The 19,984-nt window shown below is 41.9% G+C and overlaps 1 pseudogene; it reads left to right on the top strand.

Moving 5' to 3' along the window:
• Positions 1–671: 671 nt before the first annotated feature.
• Positions 672–5,360, top strand: LOC112910588 (nuclear cap-binding protein subunit 2 pseudogene; annotated as a pseudogene).
• Positions 5,361–19,984: the final 14,624 nt, after the last annotated feature.

The raw sequence follows: 19,984 nt of genomic DNA, 5'->3' as shown, positions 1-19,984 counted from the left end.
GGCCGCCCTCTTCACTGTCACAGGGGGAGGGGAGCGGAAGAAAGGATAGACAGAAGGAGAAAATATAATTAAAACCAACCCCTGCTCACATCTGCGGCCCAGAGCAGTACTTTTCCACCAAAAGTTCTGTTCGCTTGCACATAATTTACTCCCCCTCTCAACACGCAAGAGATTTGAGAGAATTGGCTTCTTACCTCAGAATTCTAAAAATCTCTGGCACAAACTGCTTCCATCCCTACCCCCACCCCATCTTCTTAAATCATTTTAAAAGTACATATGAGCGGAATAATCCTTAAATCGAGCCCACACATTTTTCCCCCACAAATCTAAATTTAGGGTTAGCTGAAATGGCCCTTATAGGTCTTTTGTCAAACTTCTTCGATGCAATCAAGGGAAAGCAGGCTTAAACTGAGGGCACAAGGCTGTATTTAGACTCTGTCTTTGGTTTTAAAAGTCTATGGCCAAGGTATTTGTGAAAACCAACAAACTTGTGAAAAATATTTTCATTTACATCTAATGACAGAGAAAAGGGTTGTAAGGGCTCACTTTGATTGATAAGAAAATCCATAAGATATTAGTCAATAAATGGGCAAAAATGGAAATAGGTAGCCCAAAGAAGAGTGCGCACCAATGGTGAATAAGCATATGAAAAATGTTCAGTCTCGCTGGCAATGAAAAATGGAGATACCACTGTCACCTACGACCTGACCTCCCGACCGAAAGATTCAAGGAGAAAAAGGATGATCTACAAGGCTGGCAGGAGGGTGATGAGACTCTTGTATTCTGTTGGGAGTAGAAATTGACATAACCTTTTGTCATTCATAAAAATACTTTCTATCCATTAATCCCACTTCTAGAAATGTACTCTTTGGTCCAGTGCTTTGACCTCTAGGAATCCATGCCAAGGAAACACTTAGAAATGCAAATGAAGATTTCATTACCAAGATGCTTATCAGAAAAGCTTTTTTAAAAGTAAGCTTTATGTCCAATGTGGGGCTCTAACTTATTACGCAAGAGCAAGAGTTGCATGCTCTACTGACTGAGCCAGCCAGCAGAAATAGCTGATTAATCCACTTGCAATGTGACAAAACCATAAAACATTATTATGGCATGCATGACATGGGAAAATGCTTATGTCTTAATATTAAGAAAGAAAAACAGAATACAAAACTACACAGTATGAAAACTCAACTGTGTTTAAAAAATACATTAAAAGGAAGGCTAAAAGGAAACATGGTAAAATGTTAACTGTCATGATTGTTAGTTTCTTTGTGCTTTCCTACATTTTTTACAGTCAGCACATGTCACTTTTAGCTTCAGGAGAAAAAAAAAAGGTTTATTATTAGTTTTGTGAAAAAAATGTAGAACAGTAAAACATGCTCATTATAACAAACTTAAACAATATGTAAGTTGTTCAATAAATAAACAATAAAAGAAAACAAAAGAAAAAATGAAATTCATTCTTTGTCTCCCAGCTCCCCAGGCAATCTTTAAATGGGGCCCACACATTAGCAGTTCGTTTTATATTCTTGCAGACATGTGAAACACACACACACACACAGAGAAATTTTGTTTTACAAAACTGGGGAAATTTAAGAATAAATGGTTCACCAGAGTTTTTTTTTTTTCTAATAGAGATACAAAGTAAAAAATAAGTCATTAGCTCCCACCCAGATAACCCCTGTGGAAATTTTTTTAAAAATTTTATTTCTTTATTCATGAGAGACAGAGAGAGAGGCAGGCTCCATGCCGGGAGCCCGACGTGGGACTTGATCTCGGGCCTCCAGGATCACACCCTGGGCTGAAGGCAGCGCTAAACCGCTGAGCCACCTGGGCTGCCCCCCTGTTGAAATTTTTTAAGAGTCATATTTGTTGGGACACCTGGGTGGCTCAGTGGTTGAGCCTGTGCCTTTGGCTCAGGTCGTGATCTTGGAATCCGGGATCAGATCAAGTCGTGTCCCCCCACCCCTCCCTGCATCGGGCTCCCTGCATGGAGCCTGCTTATTCCTCTGCCTCAGTCTCTTCCTCTCTCTCTGTGTCTCTCATGAATGAATAAATAAAATCTTAAAAAAATAAAATCCTTCTCGTCATCCCTGATTCTCTCTCCTCAAAAATAAACACTACTGAAAGTAGGGGAAATGTCAGAGGCAGAAAGACAATACAGTATGATATTTCTTATACGTGGAATCTAAGAGCAGACACTGAACTCAAAAACACACAGTGGAATGGTGGTGACCAAGGGCTGGGGGTGGGAGAAGGGGAGAGATGTTTAAGGGTGCATACTCGCAACTAATAGATAAATAAGTCCCGAAGAGCTAATGTACACTATTAGTACAGTACAGTGATTATAGGCCACAAAACTGTATCTTAAACATTAAACTTCCTAAGAGACTAGATCTTAATTTTTCCCACCACTAGAAGAAATGATCACTATGGGATGAGACAGAGGTGTTAGCTAATGCTACAATAGCAATCCTATTACAATACAAATGTATCAGTGTGTTGTATACCTTAAACTTACACAATGCTGTATGTTATCTCACTTCAGCTATATTTTATCTTTTTAAATTTATTTGAAAGAGTGGGGAGTGGAGAGCAGAGGAAGAGGGAGAGAGAGAATCTCAAGCAGAGTCCCCGCTGAGCATAGAGACTGATGCGGGGCTGGATCCCACAACCCTGAGATCATGGTCTGAGCTAAAATCAAGAGTCAGACACTTAACCCACTGAGCCATGCAGACACCTATATTTTGTCTTTATAAAAAGTGGGGTAAATGCCTTTATGGAAGGCTGGAGGGTTTATAATTTTCATTTATCACAGTACAATGTTCTTCCTGCTACACCTCTGTATTCCCCTGGATAATTGATTGAAGGAAATCCTGCCTCACACAGTGGGTAGAAAATTTATTCAACTTAAAACTTCAAGCAGCGATACAGCTTGAGAATATAAATGCTCTTGGCACTTATTTGATATTTAGGTGGGCTCTTAAGTAACCCTGGGATGTTGAGATTGTTGAGGAAAAGCAGCCCCCCACCCCATTCTGGCTTGTAGTGGGTGGAAAGGTCTTGTCCAGAGTTCTCGAATTCTGTGGAAATAGGAAGGGAGCTCCTGACTTAAAAGCCCTCTCCAGAACATGAGAGTTGCATTATATGTGCTCTTTGGCTTCAAATCAATTTCTAAAGCTTATGTACTTGACCTGTGGACTACTTATTTCCCAATATATATATTAAGTCTGTTAATGTTTCCAAACTTCCTGCCTCCTTTAAATTATTTTCAAAGGTCTCTAAAAGCTTTTAAAGAAAAATAGGACAATTTGGCTGATTAGCTAGAAAATGTGTGGGAAGTAATTCGACTTCACTAGTAATCAAATCCAAAAGAACATAGTAACAACGTACCACTTTTCATCATTCAAATTACTGGAGCATTCTTTTTTGCCTTTTGTTTCTTGAAGCTTTTTAAGAATGGTAATACTTCGTGTTGGCAAGCATACAGCAAGGCAAGCACTCTGACACAATGCTGGCAAGAATGAAATTGCTAGAATGAAAGATTCATTTGTTCACCGATGTATTTAAAGCACCTAGACCATGTCTGCCTCAATAAAGTAGTAGGCACTCAATGTCAACTAAATTATATTTTCTTTTTTTAAAAGATTTATTTATTTATTCGTGAGAGACACGGAGAGAGAGAGAGAGGCAGAGACATAGGCAAAGGGAGAAGCAGGCCCCTCGCAGGGAGCCCATTGCGGGACTCAGTCCTGGATCTCATGAGCCGAAGGCAGACACTGACCTCTGAGCCTCCCAGGCATCCTCTAAATTACATTTTAAATGAGTTTAGCCTTTCTAGAAAGCCCTTTTGGCAATATGCAGCAAGCGCCTCAAATTATTCCTAACCTGTGACCAAGGAATTTAACTTCTAGAACTTTTTCCTGGGGAAGTGCTCAGAGATGTAAACAGAGATTTGTACAGAAAAAAAATCACAAAGCATGATAGATGGTAGCAAAAACTGGAAACCAGTTTGAAACTAAGTATTCAAAGATGCTCCTTATCTCACTCAGAGCAAAAGTCCAAAGTCCTCACAGCAGCTTTCAAAGCCCCACAGGATTCACACCGCCCCACCCAACCCTCACCTTTAGGACTTTAGCACCTCATTTCCCAATTCCTTCCTTGGTCACTCTACTTTCAGCCTCAGTCACCTCCTTGCTGGTCTTGGAACAACCAAGCATGTTTCCAGTTCAGGGACTCTGTACTTGTGATTTCTTTTGCTGGAATGCTCTTGCCCAAATATCCTCATGGATCATTCCTTCATTGCTTTCAGATCTTGAAACATCATCCCCCGCCTCTCCATCCCCCTTCTGGGCTTTATTTTTCTCCATTGTATTTACTGCTTCCTAATATACAATATCATTTACTCACTTTTTGGGTTATCTTCTCTATCTTGAATGTGAGCCACACAAGAAGAGAAATTTTCTTTCTTTCCCCACCATATCCCCTGTACTTAGAATAGTGGCTGACCCATAGCAGGTGCTCAGTTAAACATTTGTGGACTTTAACTGATTTGAATATGGAAACCCACTATGTGAAACATACATGCACAGACAAAACATGAAGGAAATATACATAATCGTTAATAACAACTGGGTTTCCTTTTTTTTTTAAGATTTTATTTATTCATGAGAGAGAGAGAGGCAGAGACACAGGCAGAGGGAGAAGCAGGCTCCATGCCCGGAGCCTGACGCGGGACTCAATCCTGGGGCTCCAGGATCACGCCCTGGGCCAAAGGCAGGCACTGAGCTGCTGAGCCACCCAGGGATCCCCGACAGCTGCGTTTCTGACACAGCTGCAGCCACCTCATGGTTCCAGGAGGGGCAGAGGTCCCATCCACCTGTCTGCACTATGTCTAGTGGCCTGCCGAGGGTGCGCTGTGCAGCGACTCCTGCGTGGAGCTGAGCCGGTACTGGGACTAGCCCTTCCGAGGTGACAGTGAAGAACAGGAAAAATTACTGAAGAAAGCTGTGTGTTGGATGCTGGAAACCTTTCCTTTTACACCACTGAAAGGAAAAATCTATGAACTCGTCAGCAGAAGTGGAGGCATAAAGAAAATCATGATGGACCCGGAGAAGATGAAGACAACAGCATGTGGGTTCTGCTTTGTGGAGTACCACTCAAGAGCAGGTGCAGAAAATGCCATGAGGTACATGCATGGAACACATCTGGGTGACGGGATCATTCATGCAGACTGGGACGCAGGCTTTAAGGAGGGCAGGTAGTATGGCCATGGGTGATCTGGAGAATAGGCATGAGATGAGTATTGGCAAGACAATGATGCTGAGAGAGGAGGCTATGGAAAATTGCTCCCAAACTAGTAAGTGGTGAGAGCCCCATCATGAAATCTTACTCCTTGGGCTGGCTGAATTTGCCAGGCATTACCCAGGGTCTGCAAACCTGCTCACTTTTTAAAAAGATTTTATTTATTTATTCATGAGAGACACACACACACACACAGAGGCAGAGACATAGGCAGAGGGAGAAGCAGGCTCCGCACAGGGAACCTGATGCGGGACTCGATCCAAGGACCCTGGGATCACGACCTGAACCAAAGGCAGATGCTCAACCGCTGAGCCACCCACGTGCCTCTAAACCTGCCCGCTTCTACCATGCTTTTTTTTTTTTTTAAAGAAATCTCTACACTCAACGTGGGGCTGGAACTCACAACCCCAAGATCAAGAGTTGCTAGCTCCAGGGGACTAAGCCAGCCACGTGCCCCCACCATGCTTTGTTCAAGATCTCTACTGAGCTGGAAGCCTTTTCATGGTTTTCCTATTAAGGGACAGAATCCGAAAGAATGCCTTTAATTCTATAGTCTTGGAATCTTGGCCAGGTGTCAGGTTACCAGAATGATTTTATGTTACCGTGTCCAAATTTGCGTTGCATGGCAACAGATTTGAACTCTGATCTTGATCTAGCAGCCCAAAACAGCACACTTCTTTTAGGAAGATGGAAACTTTTAAAAATTGATGGTAGATTCATGGTCTACATTGTGGCCTGGAGTTATTATTTAATAATTTTTAAGTTTACAGAAGATAAAATATGATAAATGAAGTTTTGCTCTGTCATACAGCTTTGCTCTAAATTAGTATATGTTTGACAACTGAATTTGCTTTCTGTGTTGAGTTGTCATCTCTAAAGGCCAACTTAGGAGTCAAGGGACCTTTCTGAATTGTTGGTGCAAAAGTAAGCCTTAGACCATCCCAGGGAATACTGCCTGCTTATGTGCTTTATGTATTAGGACTTGAAAAGTATTTACGCATTTTTCCAAAGATGTGTTTTCCATAAAGCCACCAAAAAAAGGGTTTATGCATCAGACTGATTCATTTTCAGAGTGATCTTAGAAATGGACTCGGTTTTAAAAGAGCTTGAAGATGGAGAGAACACATAACAAGAACAATCAGAATTACTTCCCTCAGGAAATGTGACTTGGCCAATTCTCTCATTGAAGTCTGCCTTGTTTTCTCCCTGACCGTGCTTGCTGAGTTTCAGAGCCTTGAGAGTGAGCTGATAGCCTCTATAGAGAAGGGAGCCTACAAAATAGATTTCTCTAATATACTTGAGCTATTGCTCATTTAAGTTGTTAGTGTAGTGCAATTTTCCCTGACATGAGTGAAATGTTTTCAGCTAGCAGCAGAGTATGTCTTAACTTCCACTAGAGTTTGTGGAAGTTGGTGCTGCAGTATCTCAGATAAGGCTCTTTCCCTTTATGGTCAGTATAGGTTCTTTCATTTAAGTTCAAGCTGATTATTTGGGTTTTAAAGAGCCACATCTAGTAGTACGGGTTTAGGAAAGAACCATTTGCAGGTGTTCAATGAAGACATATTCTTCATTTTAAAAATGTCTTTTACACTGTAGCTTGAATTAATGTATTTTAAAATTTTGTAGTAAAACATAACTCAGTTTTCTATAGGCCTAAAAATGGACAGTGGTTCCTGCTTGAATTGTTAGCCCGAGTTATCATTGTCTCTACCTATGACCTCATCTATAAAGAGGGACATTGAACTCTTGAAAAAAAGAACTTATGACAACTAGTATGTTAACTATACTGGAGTTAAAATTTTTTCAATGTTAATGACAACTATCTCTGGTTTGTGAGATTATGGGTAATTTTTTCTTCCTTTTTTTGTACTGTGAACATAAAATACTTTCATTACTGTAAAAAAGTAACACAAAGTTCAAGCTTTTATTTATTTTTTTTAAAGATTTTATTTATTCATGAGAGAAACAGGGAGAGAGGCAGAGACACAGGCAGAGGGAGAAGCAGAGGGAGAGGCAGGCTCCCTGGGATCAAGCCCTGAGCCGAAGGCAGACACTCAATCACTGAGCCACGCATGTGTCCCAAGTTCAAACTTTTAAAAGGATAAAAACCTAAACTTCAAAGTTGCCAACTATGTCTTATGTAATAGAAATATATGGATTCCAAAAAAACCTCCAAAAACAAAAAAGGGAAGTATAGGGATTCTACATTTTCAGAGATTTGAGTAGGCAGCATTTGGTGCTAAGATTTTTAAAAAATATTTTATTTATTCATTCATGAGAGAGAGAGAGAGAGAGAGAGAGAGAGAGAGAGGCAGAGACAGAAGCAGGCTCCATGCAGGGAGCCCGACGTGGGACTCGATCCCAGGGCTAGATCCTGAGACTCGATCCTGGGACTCGATCCTGGGACTCGATCCTGGGACTCGATCCTGGGACTCCAGGACCACGCCCTGGGCCGAAGACAGGCACCAAACCGCTGAGCCACCCAGGGATCCCCAGGAGCTAAGATTTTAAAGACACCCAAAAGGGGCCTGTCCATCTATGTCCATTTGACCTTGAGGATCTCTTGGATCCTGCTCCATGCTAGGCTTTGTTGGTAGATGCTACGAATGCCCCTTAAGGAAGGAGCTCACTGTCTAGCGATGGGAGACATACAGTTAAGAGGTTATAGATGGTGCGATTGTGGTCTGCACACGATAAGGAGGATTTAGAGAAAGGAGGGATGGGAGGTCTGACCTAGGAAGATTTCATACAGAAGATGACATTTGAGCTGAGCCTTAAAAATTAGTAGATGTTTGACAAGTGGATTTACTTTCCATGTTGTTCAGATGGAGGTTGTGTCTTAAAGTGTGGTTCATGGACCAGCAGTGTAGGCATCAGCTCGGAGCTTACTAGAAATGCCCCATCTCTGGGGCTCCTGGGTGGCTCTGTCGGTTAAGCATCTACCTTCAGCTCAGGTTATGCATAATCCCAGAGACCTGGGATCTAGCAGACATTGCTCAGCCTGGAGCCTGCTTCTCTCTCTCTCTCTCTCTCTCTCTCTCTTTCCCTCTGCCTCTCTCCACTGCTCCTTCTGTCTCTCTCTCTTTCTCTCTCTGTCTAATTAATTAATTAATTAATTAAAAAGAAAATTGTTGGCCCTGGTCATTAGAGCTGTCTCAGATGCATGTTTATTTGACTCTCACATTATGTTGATTTTTAAAATTTAAAATGTAAACACTTAACCAAAAGATTTGTACAGAAACCTGTATTTCTGACTTCTTGTAAACAGTGAGAAGATCTGGCACTAGATCCCTTTGTGGCAACAAGTGATCGGAGCAGACAGGCAGCTGCCTCCTTCAAAGGGCACTTTTCCTTACTCTAACCCCCACACTGAGACCAAATATCGGTTGTCTTTTATCATAGTTGCTCTGGTTTCATTAATAGTGAAGAAGAGAGTCAAATGTTTTTGGAACTCAAGACTCTCAAAAGTGGAAAATGAAGAGAAGAAGGTTACTGTTTCTTACCAAAAGGGGGGACGGTGCATGCTTCTTTGTGAATTCCAGCACATCCTCCACTGTCACGCACCCATCAGCCTCCCATTACGTATTCACATTACTTGCCTGGCGTCTATAGGGTGTGAGCCAGTTGTGGAGAGAAAAAGAGGGCCAGGAGAGAATCTCAGGGAAGACTACCATTGTAGGGATAGGTAGAGAAAGAGGAAGACATCAAAGAGATTGAGAATAGCAACTGGGAGAGTTTGGTCCGAGGTCTGATCCAAAGCAAAGAGAGGAGAGGTTCACAATGTTGAGCGCTGCTGAGTCATCAGGCCGGCAGGCAGGCTAAGGAGTAAGTTGGCCAAGGCCATTAACAAGCGCTGGGTTACCTAAGCTGGAGTCCCCTTAGTGTTGCGTCAGGAGGGGAGGGTAGAAGCCTGGTTCCAGTGGCCTCGCGAGTGGGTGGGCTGTGAGGGTCAGGGATATCTAGCTCTCAAACAATAAGCTTTAGAAGCTTGCCTACAGGGAGCGGGATGGAAGACAGGGGAAGTTGGATTTCTCTGTTTGATTTGTTTTCCCTCAAGTGCAATAAACTTAGGCCAACAGCGCGGTGGCCAGCAGATGCTCAGAGATTGAAAATACAGGAGGGAGGTGGGGGATATTCACCAATCTCGTGGCAGGAAGTGAGACAGGAGACCTTGAAATCAAAAGGACAGGCACAAGGATGTGCCTTGTCCTTTAAGAGGAGAAGAAGAGAGGTGGGGACCTCAAGGTTGAGGGAATTTACACCTGACAGCCTCAATGTTTTCAACAAAGTAGGAGGCAAGGTCAACTGCTGGGGGAGTCGAGGGAGGAGGGGGAGGGGAAGAGCAAGGACTTGAGTGCGAGCCAAGGTTAATATTTTCTCCATTCCCTCCAGAGGGGCTTTTAGAGACAGGAAGAAACAGGAGAAATACAGGCATTATGTTGCCTAGGAAACTCAGTGGTTTGCTAAAGCAACAGTAGGGTTGTTTTTAATCCCATTAACCCATTCATATCCATTGTCATCTAAAAGAGGACCAGTGAATAGGGACGGAATCACAATCCTGAGTCGCAGGGCATATAGACAGCATCCCTCTGTCAGCATCCCTCTATAGCCTAGGGAAAAATCTGGGGGCATGAGTAGCCCTAGGACTAGAGACTTAAATAAAATGGGAGGAATCATCAAATAAATGGCAGGTGTAAGGTATCAAAGACCAATTTTCTCTATCTCCTTTTGCTTGTGTGTACACACACACATACACACACACATACTCCATACCTTAGCATGTATATACGTGTGATCTCACTATCCCATCTAGAAATATCTGGGGTTAAAATTAGGGAATTATTCTTTCTTTTATTTATTTTTTTTGTGCCAGGATAATCTAATTAACTGTGGCTTCACTAAATAAAGTTGATTTTTCTCTCCCTCACTCTGTCTTGCCTCAAAGGGTGGCCAGGGCCTGGTGACAGGTGGTCTGGACTTGAACTGCCTGAGGAAGAGAGTAAAGAGGACTTTGTTTCTACCCAGTCTAGGTTAGGGAGAGCTTGCAGCTGGATTGTCTGAGAGTGGAGGCCTCTCAGGGTGGAAGGACTGGCGTGGGGGCCAGCCTTGGTGAGTGCTTGATCCCCTAACTCTGAGCACATATTAAGGAGGGAGGCAGAGTCCCAGAGTGTCTGGGATCTACACTTCAAGCCCTTCCACTCTCTAGAAGCCCAGAACAGCAGGTGTATACGTTCTACTGAGGGAGCCTCTTCCTCCAGATTCAGTTGTGCCCCTCACACTGATGCTGGTTCATCATTCTTGGTGACTTTAACATTCACATGGATGACCTATCCCCCATCCTGGCCTTCTACTGTCTTGATAGTCTTCAACTCCAACCAGCTTTTCTGTCTACCCTCCATTGGCTACCTTCTCTCTTGGTTACACACTAGACCTTTACAAAACCTAATCCTGGTTAAAACCCAATGGTCCCCCTATTCCCTAACTACACATAAACAACTGAACATGGTAGCAGGAAGCACAGTACCCTACCAGCTGGTCTCACTTGAAAAAAATTATTTATTTTTTTGGAAAAGAAGAAATAGAACTTATTATTCGCGGAGTCCATGCTCATTTATATAGGAAATCCAATGGATTCTACAAATAAGCTCTTAGAAGTAATAAGTGAGTTTAGCAAGGTTGAAGGATACAAGAGTGATGTAGAAGCATCAATTTTAGTTCTAGATAACAGCAGTGAGCAATCAGAAATTGAAATGAAAAACATGCCATGTATAGTAGCATCAACAATGTGAAAGATTTAGGGACAAAAAGGTATGCGTGATATATGATCCCATTGATATAAATCTCCAGCAAATGCAATCTAATGTATAGTGACAGAAAACAGATCAGTGGTCACCTGGGAAGAACAGATGGGGAAGGACATATTTGAAGATATTTTACCATAATCCCAAATGGACAATGCTGCCCAACAATGATACCTATGGCCACGGTCTATCCCCACTCCGTCCCTCACGCTTTATCATACCATCCCCGTTCTTTGCAGACCTTGAATATCCTCTCTCTGTTTTCATTAGCAGTTGATGACCTTGCATTTTATTTTATTAGGAAAATAGAAGCAATTAGGTGGAAACTCTCTTATCCTCCTACTACCAAACCCACTATCCTCTCCATGTGTCTGCCTTCTCTGTTTTCCTTGTTGGTACAATGCATCACGTCCCCACCATTCCTTCAGAGCATTCTTGTCTCTATTTCCAATCCCAGGGACATTTTCATAACCTTGTCTTTGTTTCTCAACAGCATTTGACAGAGTTCATCAGTGCACCTTGAGTTACTTTCTTTATCGGGTTTCTGGGATAGATACTATGATGGGTTTTTTCCCCCCTTTTGTCACTGGCTATTCCTTCTCAGCTTGCTTTTCCATTTCTACCTCCTTTGTCAGACTTTTAAATGTTGAGGTGCCCTGAGTATGTCTCGGGCCAGCATCTGTCCCTACTCTCTAGCTAGAAGATTTCATCTCTTCTTATGGCTTAAAGTGTTATTCATATGCTTATGACTCATATATTTAAACTATTTGCCCTTGTCCTACACCTAGATTTCAGACACCTAGGTATGATTAGGCACACCTGATGTCAAAAGGCATTAAGATCTTTACGTGTCCCAAACCTTTTTATTTCACCCCTGTACTAGCGTTCAGTGGTAAGGAATTAAGTGCTTACAAAATCACTGGAAGAACTGGAGGAGCAAGACTTTGAGAATGACTCCCAGGGCTCTACCATCAGGGGTGTTGTGACCTCTGCCCTAGTCAGGGAAGTGGGCAATCTGGAAGCTTCTATTAGGATTGTCAATTTCAAGAACATATCAATATATCAACATAGCTGCAATCTGGGAAACTTCCCAACATCCATGAAACTTTTGTGGAAATACAGGAACATGGAGTTGAGTGGCCACCATTTTTACGACTGTCTCTTGACCACCACTTCTCTCTCTTCAAATGCATGCAGCACACGTATGCACATGAATGCTAATACTTAACACTTTGTATGTGCAAGGCACTATTCTAAGTTCTGTTATATTATCCCCATTTTACAGATGAGTAAACTGAGATAGAGGTTTAGTAAGTTGCCAAAAATTATACAGCTAGCGAGCTGTACATGCAGTTATCTGCCTTGCTTCTATCTGTGAACATTCCTTTGTCAGTTTCTTCTGCATGGGAAACATACTCTCAAGACCTTGGTGCCCACAGTTGTTCCAGCCCCACCATGTTAATACCATTCTCTCTAGTTGGGTGATTTTAGTTCTATCTAAAACTCTTCATAAACATCATTTTAAGGACTGCATAATACCATCAGGTGCATTAGCCAACCGTAATTTATTTAATCATTCCCTTATTTGCATGTTTAGGCTTCTTTCCAATTTTTTTTGAACAATAATGGCAGCGAGTGCTATGTATACAAGTTATTGCTTATTTCTGATTATTTCCTTAGAACAAATTCCTTAAAATTCAACTCCTGAGTCAAAGGCTATAATGATTTCTAAAAATAGACTTATTGGGTCAGAGGTTGTATTTTTAATGCAATTGGTGTGATGGTTGATTTTTATGTGTGAATCTGATGGGGCCATGAGGTGCTCAGGTTTTTTTCTTTTTTTAAAAAAGCTTTTTAAAAGCTTTATTTAAAAAAAAAGCTTTATTTTAATTCCAGTATAGTTAACATACAGTGTTATATTAATTTCAGGTGTATAATATAGTGATTCAACAATTCTACACATCATTACTCAGTGCTCATCAAGATGAGTGTACTACTCTTAATCCCCATCACCTGTTTCCACCATCCTCCACCCTCTACCTTCTGGTAACCATCAGTTTGTTCTCTATGGTTAAGAGTCTGTTTCTCGGTTTGTCTCTCTCTCCCCTCACCTTTGCTTGTTTTGTTTCTTAAATTCCACATATGAGTGAAATTATGTGGTATTTGTCTTTCTTTGACTGACTTATTTTACTTAGCATTATATTCTTTAGATCCATCCATGGCAAGATTTCATTCTTTTTTTTTAATGGCTGAATAATATTCCATTGTATATGTAGTTACACCACATCTTCTTTATCCATTCATCTATGGATGGAAACTTGGGCTACTTCCATAATTTGGCTATTGTAGATAATGCTACTATAAATATAGGAGTGCATGTATCTATTTGAACTAGTATTTTTTTGTATTTTTGGAGTAAATACCCAGTAGTGCAATTAATGGATCATAGAGTAGTTCTGTTTTTCATGGAGAATCTCCATGCTATTCTCCACAGGTGGCTGCACCAGTTTGCAATTCCCGTGAGGTACCCAGATGAAACATTCTTTCTGGGCATGTCTGTGAGGGTGTTTCTAGATTAGATCAGTATTTGAATCAGCGGACTCAGTATATTGCCCCCCTCAAAGCGAGTGGGCATCATGTAATCTGTTAAGGACCTGAATAGAACAAAAAGGAAAGGAAGGGAGGCTTCGCCACCTTCCTGCCTGCTTGCCTGAGCTGGGGTATTGGTCTCTTCCTGCCCTTGGACTGGGATTGACACCATCAGTAATCTGGGTTCTCAGGCCTTTGGACTCAGCCTGGGATTCCACTTCTAGCTTCCTGGGTTCCCAGCTTGCAGATGGCAGACTGTGGGACTTCGGCCTCCATAATTGTGTGAGCCAATCCCTAATAAATCTCCTTTTATATATTTCTCCTACCGGTTTTGCTTCTCTGGACCCCAGACTAATACACTTTTACTAATAAAAGCGACAATGTATGAGAGAACTGGTCCCCCTGTGTCCTCCTCACCTAAACTAGGCATGATTGTCTTTTTCAAGTTTTTGCTTTATGTTCCGTGCAATATTCACATGCTCATACTAAAGAAGCATTCAGGGACGCCCAGCTGGCTCAGTTGGTAGAGCCTGTGATTCTTGATCTCAGGGTTGTGAGTTCGAGCCCCATGTTGGATGTAGAGATGACTTAAAAATAAAATTTTAAAAAGAAAGCATTCATTTCCCCCCTGAAACTCACATTTAACTGGGTGTCCTGTATTTTCCCTGGTAACCCTCCCTGAGGTTGATATCTGAACCTTCTTTTTCTAAGATTTTCAAAAAATTTTATGTCATCTCTACATCCAATGTGGGGCTAGACCTTACAACCCTGCACTCTACTGACTGAACCAGGCAGGTGCCCCTAAACCTTCTTTTTCAAGGCAATCCATCACCATGAATCTGGAAGGCAAGGTGTCACCTCCTACTGTGGAAACCATGGGAAGCACATTGTCTCTTCACAGGCTCTGGGCAGCTGGGACACTGCTAGGGGACCCAGGGTCTCACCAAAGGCTTTGAATCTTGAGAGATTTATACAGAAAGTGGCAGTTTCTGGATTCATTCGTAGAACCTGTATCTAGCAGAGGCCCCTGCAGCCAGCAACAGATCAGTGGAGTCCAAAGGCAGCAGTAATTTCTGGTGGTGGCATCTAGAAATAGTAGAGGTAGCCCTTGCCAGTAGTGACATACTAATCAAGCCAGTTCTATGGCATAACCTTCACTGGGGTCCCCACTGCTTAGCCTCCCTTGCTTCCTGTCCATTTCCCTAGGCTGGTTCCCTTTCCTGTTGATTCAGTGAAATGCTCAATAATCTGCTTAATTCACCCAGAGTCAGTTTCTGTTGTTTGTAATCAAGAACAATTGACTGTTCTAAATACAAGCCATATAGACTAGAGAAAAGTTGAAATCGTGATATTTCCAAAAAAATGTATGCCTAAAAATGGTTCTTCTTATTTTTTAACTAATTATTTAATTTTAAGAAATATTTTATTTATTTATTTGACAGAAGAGAGAACACAAGCAGGGAGAGCTGAAGGCAGAGGGAGAGGGAGAAGCAGACTCCCTGTGGAGCGGGGAGCCCAACTCGGGGCTTTATCCTAGGACCCGGGGATCATGATCTGAGCTGAAAGCAGATGTTTAACTGACTGAGCCACCTGGGCGCCCCTATTTTTTAAAAGATAACATTCTCCTGGGGTTCCTGGCTGACTCAATCGGTAGAGCATGTGACTCTTGATCTTCAGGTTGTGAGTTCAAGCCCTATGTTAGGCTCTACACTGGGCATGGAGCCTACTTTAAAAAAAAGGGGGGGATCATCTCCCAACCAAATGATAGTTGCTTGAAGGATACATTTGGAATTTCCCCAAATAAGCACTAGATGGTGCTATGAGGTAACATATTCTTGGTTGTGGCACGTGACCGAATGATGAGGCCCAAGACCATCAATAATCACACCACCAAGGCAGGTAAACAGAAGTAGCTACTGTTAACTGCGTTCCTAATATGTACCAGAAACTGATCTGTTTTATAGCATGAACTCATTCTTTCCAACCAATAAAGCAGGTACTATCATCACCAATATGTTGCAGAAGAGGAAAGAAACTAAAGCATGTTCAGGTTGGGTAACTTGTCTAAGATCAGAAAATTAGCGATTAAGATCAGATTTGAACTCAAGAAGTCTAGCTCCAGAGCCTGTAGTCTTAACCCATATGCTCTACTACCTCTCATAATTCTGCTATAGCTGCCATTTACTGACTGCTTACTTGGAACCAGATTCTGAGCCAGGCATTCGGCATAATGAAGATCGTTAGTGCCATTTTACAGATGTGAGAACTGAGGCTCAGAAAGGCTAAGTCACTAGTCTGTGTTCCACAGACAGAGACAAATACAAGAGCATTTGTAAATGTAATTCCATCATGTTATCAATAGAAGTAAATTAAAAAAAATTATATTTATCACATGAGTAATTCCACTTTGGAGAGAGGGGAAAAATAGACTTTGAAACTGGTTGGCATGATAAACTGCTCCTTTTCCTTTTTTTTTAAAATTTATTTGTGATAGTCACAGAGAGAGATAGAGAGGCAGAGACATAGGCAGAGGGAGAAGCAGGCTCCATGCACTGGGAGCCCGACGTGGGATTCGATCCCGGGTCTCCAGGATCACACCCTGGGCCAAAGGCAGGCGCCAAACCGCTGCGCCACCCAGGGATCCCTAAACTGCTCCTTTTCATTTAAGCTTTTCAGAGAAGTGTGGCCAAAATATCCTCCCTCTTTAGAACCCTCCCTCTACAAGCTAAAAATGGCATGAAATCTAACTGCACAACTGGAGCCTGGTTCACTTGGGCTCTTGCATTGTTCATCATGAGGATGTTGCTTGATGATCCAAGCAGGTGAATTAGGCAGACCCTCAAGTGGTATAACTTAGGTGAGCTCCGGGGAGGAACGAGCCTTCCCGACAAAATGATTGTCATATTTATCTGGAAGAGTAACCAATAAAAAAAATGTATAACATATACTTTATAATAATATTGTATTATTATATAAATAATGGTAATAAATATATAACTATATATCAATAGCTAAGAAACTTTGAGTCAGGGAAGTAATGCTATCAAAATATATTACAAAACCACGGTGTTTAAAAGAGTGTGATTCTTCTGGCACAAGATAAAACCTAGAGAAATAGGCCCGTAGGACTGAGTTTCTCAGAACTGCCTATGCTGCCTCTCAGCCCCTCTTGGCACCAGCCTGCAGTCCTACCCTGGGACCTGGAGCCTGGGTGTTTGGGGACATCTTGCTCAGTCATATGATTCTTTCCCATGGGCTTGATGTTGCCCTGAGTAGTTGGACAAAACTCTGTGCCGTCCCAGGGAGTAAAGCTATTCAGCACCAAAACACAGAGCTCTGTGCACGGAGCTGTTTGCATCTACACAGCTGGGCCTGGCTTGTACGCCTTGGAGTCTGAAGCTTTTCAGTGCTCCCGGGAGGTGGCATCAGAGAAAGATCCTGAATTTAAGTGGCCTGACACCCTTCTCCAGGGAAACCCTGTGAACCCGAGCCAAAGGGCTGGTGTGCAGTTGTTTATTGTGTAAGCAGAAGTAGAAGAATGTCTAGTGTGTAGTTGAACCTTGTACAGAACAAATAATAGTTTTGAGAAACAGAAAGATAGTATAATAGTGGTGCACTATGAGATAAATCAATGGAACAGAATAGACAGTCTAGAAAAGAAACAAAATAAAAATATGTGCATATGTATACATAAACATACAGGAATTTGTAAGGTAAAGGAAAGATCACAAATCAATGGGAAAGGGAAGGGATTATTGAATAAACAGTGGTAGAATGATTTGCGATTTGGGAAAAATAATCACATCCTACAAGGAACTAAATTCTGTGTGTATAAAAGATAAATTTTTAAAATGAGAAAACGAGATTATCCACCTAATTCCTAGATGGGGAAGTGTTTTCTAGGTGGATGTGTTAGAAGAGATCATTAAAGAGAAATTGATTGGTATGTTTATATAAAAGTGAAGACTTCTGGACATTAGGAAACAGCATAAACAAAATTAAAGGCAAAAGGGGGCCCTTGGATGACTTGGTTGGTTAAGCATCTGTCTTTAGCTCAGGTCATGATCTCAGGGTCCTGGGATGGAGCCCCATATTGAGCTCCCTCCTCAGTGGGGAGCCTGCTTCTCCCTCTCCCTCGGCTACTCCCCCTGCTTGTGTTCTCTGGCTTTCTTTCAAATAATTAAAAAAAATTTTAAAAAAATTAAAGGCAACCCCCCCAAATCTTATGATAAGTATTGAAGATAATTGATAAAGAGATGATGTACCTCAATGGGAAAGACATGAGGCAACTGGCTGGCTCAGTTGGAAGAGTGCACAGCTCTTGATCTTGGGGTTGTGACTTTGAGCCCCACAGTGGGGGCTCAAACTTTACGGATTACTTAAATAAATAAACTTTTAAAATTACAAAATAGGAAAGACACTAAAAGAGAAAAACACAAATGGACGAAGAACCAAACAGATGAACCACATATGAAGACATACATATATGCAATGAAATAGTAACAAACTTTGAAGTCACTCGAAATTTCAAAATCACAACTAAAACTAAGTTAGCATATTTCACCTATCAAATCAGAAAAGATGTTTGAAAAGTCATAAGCCCCAACATTACAAAGCATTTTTATGTTCTGATGAATGAAACCAATTGGTCTGGCCTTTCTGGATAGCAATTTGGCACACATGCTTCATGAGCTGTCTTTTGTCCCAGAAATTCCATGTCCAGGAATTTATTTTAAGGAAATAGTAATACAGATAGAGATTTCTATACACAGACATTTGTTTCAGTCCTGTGAATAAACTGAGGAGAAGAAGAATGGTTAAGTGAATCATGGGACAGCCATACAATACTGTGCAGCTATCACAAATGATGTTTGCAAAGGACTCTTAATGGCATAGGAAATTGTACGATAAGAAACCAGATGATCCAGGTGAGATGGACACATTCCCAGAAACACTCATATTACCAAATTGACTCAAGAAGAAACAGAAAAGTTGAACAGACCTATACCAAGTAAAGAGGTTTAATCAATAATTAAAAACCTCAGGCAACCCAGGTGGCTCAGCGGTTTAATGCCACCTGCAGCCCAGGGCGTGATCCTGGAGACCCGGGACCGAGTCCCACGTCGGGCTTCCTACATGGAGCCTGCTTCTCCCTCTGCCTGTGTCTCTGCCTCTTTCTATCTGTGTCTCTCATGAATAAAAAAAAAATTAAAAACCTCCCCTTGTCACCCAGGCCACTCCTACTCTAGGTCTGCATCTTTTATAAGGAAAAGTCATTTTTCAATGAAACAAAAACTATAGTTTGAGGTTCAGGTTCTGGACCAAGGGAAACACTAGATATAGAAAAGGTTTGTCTTCACTTCCCTCTTTATATGCTCTTTTTTTGTGAGCGAGAGCATGCACAAGGAGGGGGGAAGGGCAGAGGGAGAGGGAGACAGAACCTTAAGCAGGATCCCCACCGACTGCAGAGCCCAACATGGGCTGAAATCAAGAGTCAGACACTGGGGCACCTGGCTCAGTGGTTGAGCGTCTGCCTTTGGTTCAGGTCCTGGGAGGATCCTGGAGTCCTGGGATCAAGTCCCACATGGGGCTCCCTGCAGGGAGCCTGCTTCTCCCTCTGCCTATGTCTCTGCCTCTCTCTGTGTGTCTCTCATGAATAAATAAATGAGGTCTTAAAAAAAAGTCAGACACTGGATGCCAGTTAAGCATCTGGCTCTTGGTTTCAGCTCAGATCATGATCTTGGCGTCATGGAATTGAGCCATGAGTCTGGCTCCACACTCAGCGGGGAGTCTGCTTGAGATTCTCTTTCCATCTCCCTCTGCCCTGCACCCTGTGCTCTCTCTCAATCTAAAATATATAAGTAAATCTTTGAAAAAAACCTGGGTGCAGTAAGAAAGAATGATGACATCAGGGGAAACAGCTTCCCTGTGTAGCCCAGCTGTCCCTAACCTCTCCCTAATTCAAGCCCCTAAAGCTTTATTGTGTGAACCACTCAGACACTCACATATGAATTTGGCATCCTTTATATGCCAGGTCCCGTGCAATCATAATACTAAGGACCAGTGACTGAGCAATTATTATATGCTAGGCGCTGAGATGTACACTTTGTATATATGCTCACACTTAATTCTTACAATGATTCTATGAGAGGGGTACTATTATTATTCCCATTTTATAGAGATGACTGAGTAAGAAAGTAAGTCAGTTACTTTCCCAAGATCATTCATGTAGTTAGTGACAGAGCTGGGTCTCAAACTCAAGCTGCCTGGTTCCTGAGTTCACCCACTTA

Source organism: Vulpes vulpes, chromosome X (assembly GCF_048418805.1).
Source record: "Vulpes vulpes isolate BD-2025 chromosome X, VulVul3, whole genome shotgun sequence".
In the NCBI taxonomy this organism is placed as follows: domain Eukaryota; kingdom Metazoa; phylum Chordata; class Mammalia; order Carnivora; family Canidae; genus Vulpes; species Vulpes vulpes.
The sequence above is the reverse complement of the archived record's forward strand: the minus strand, read 5'-3'. Positions and strand labels throughout refer to the sequence as shown.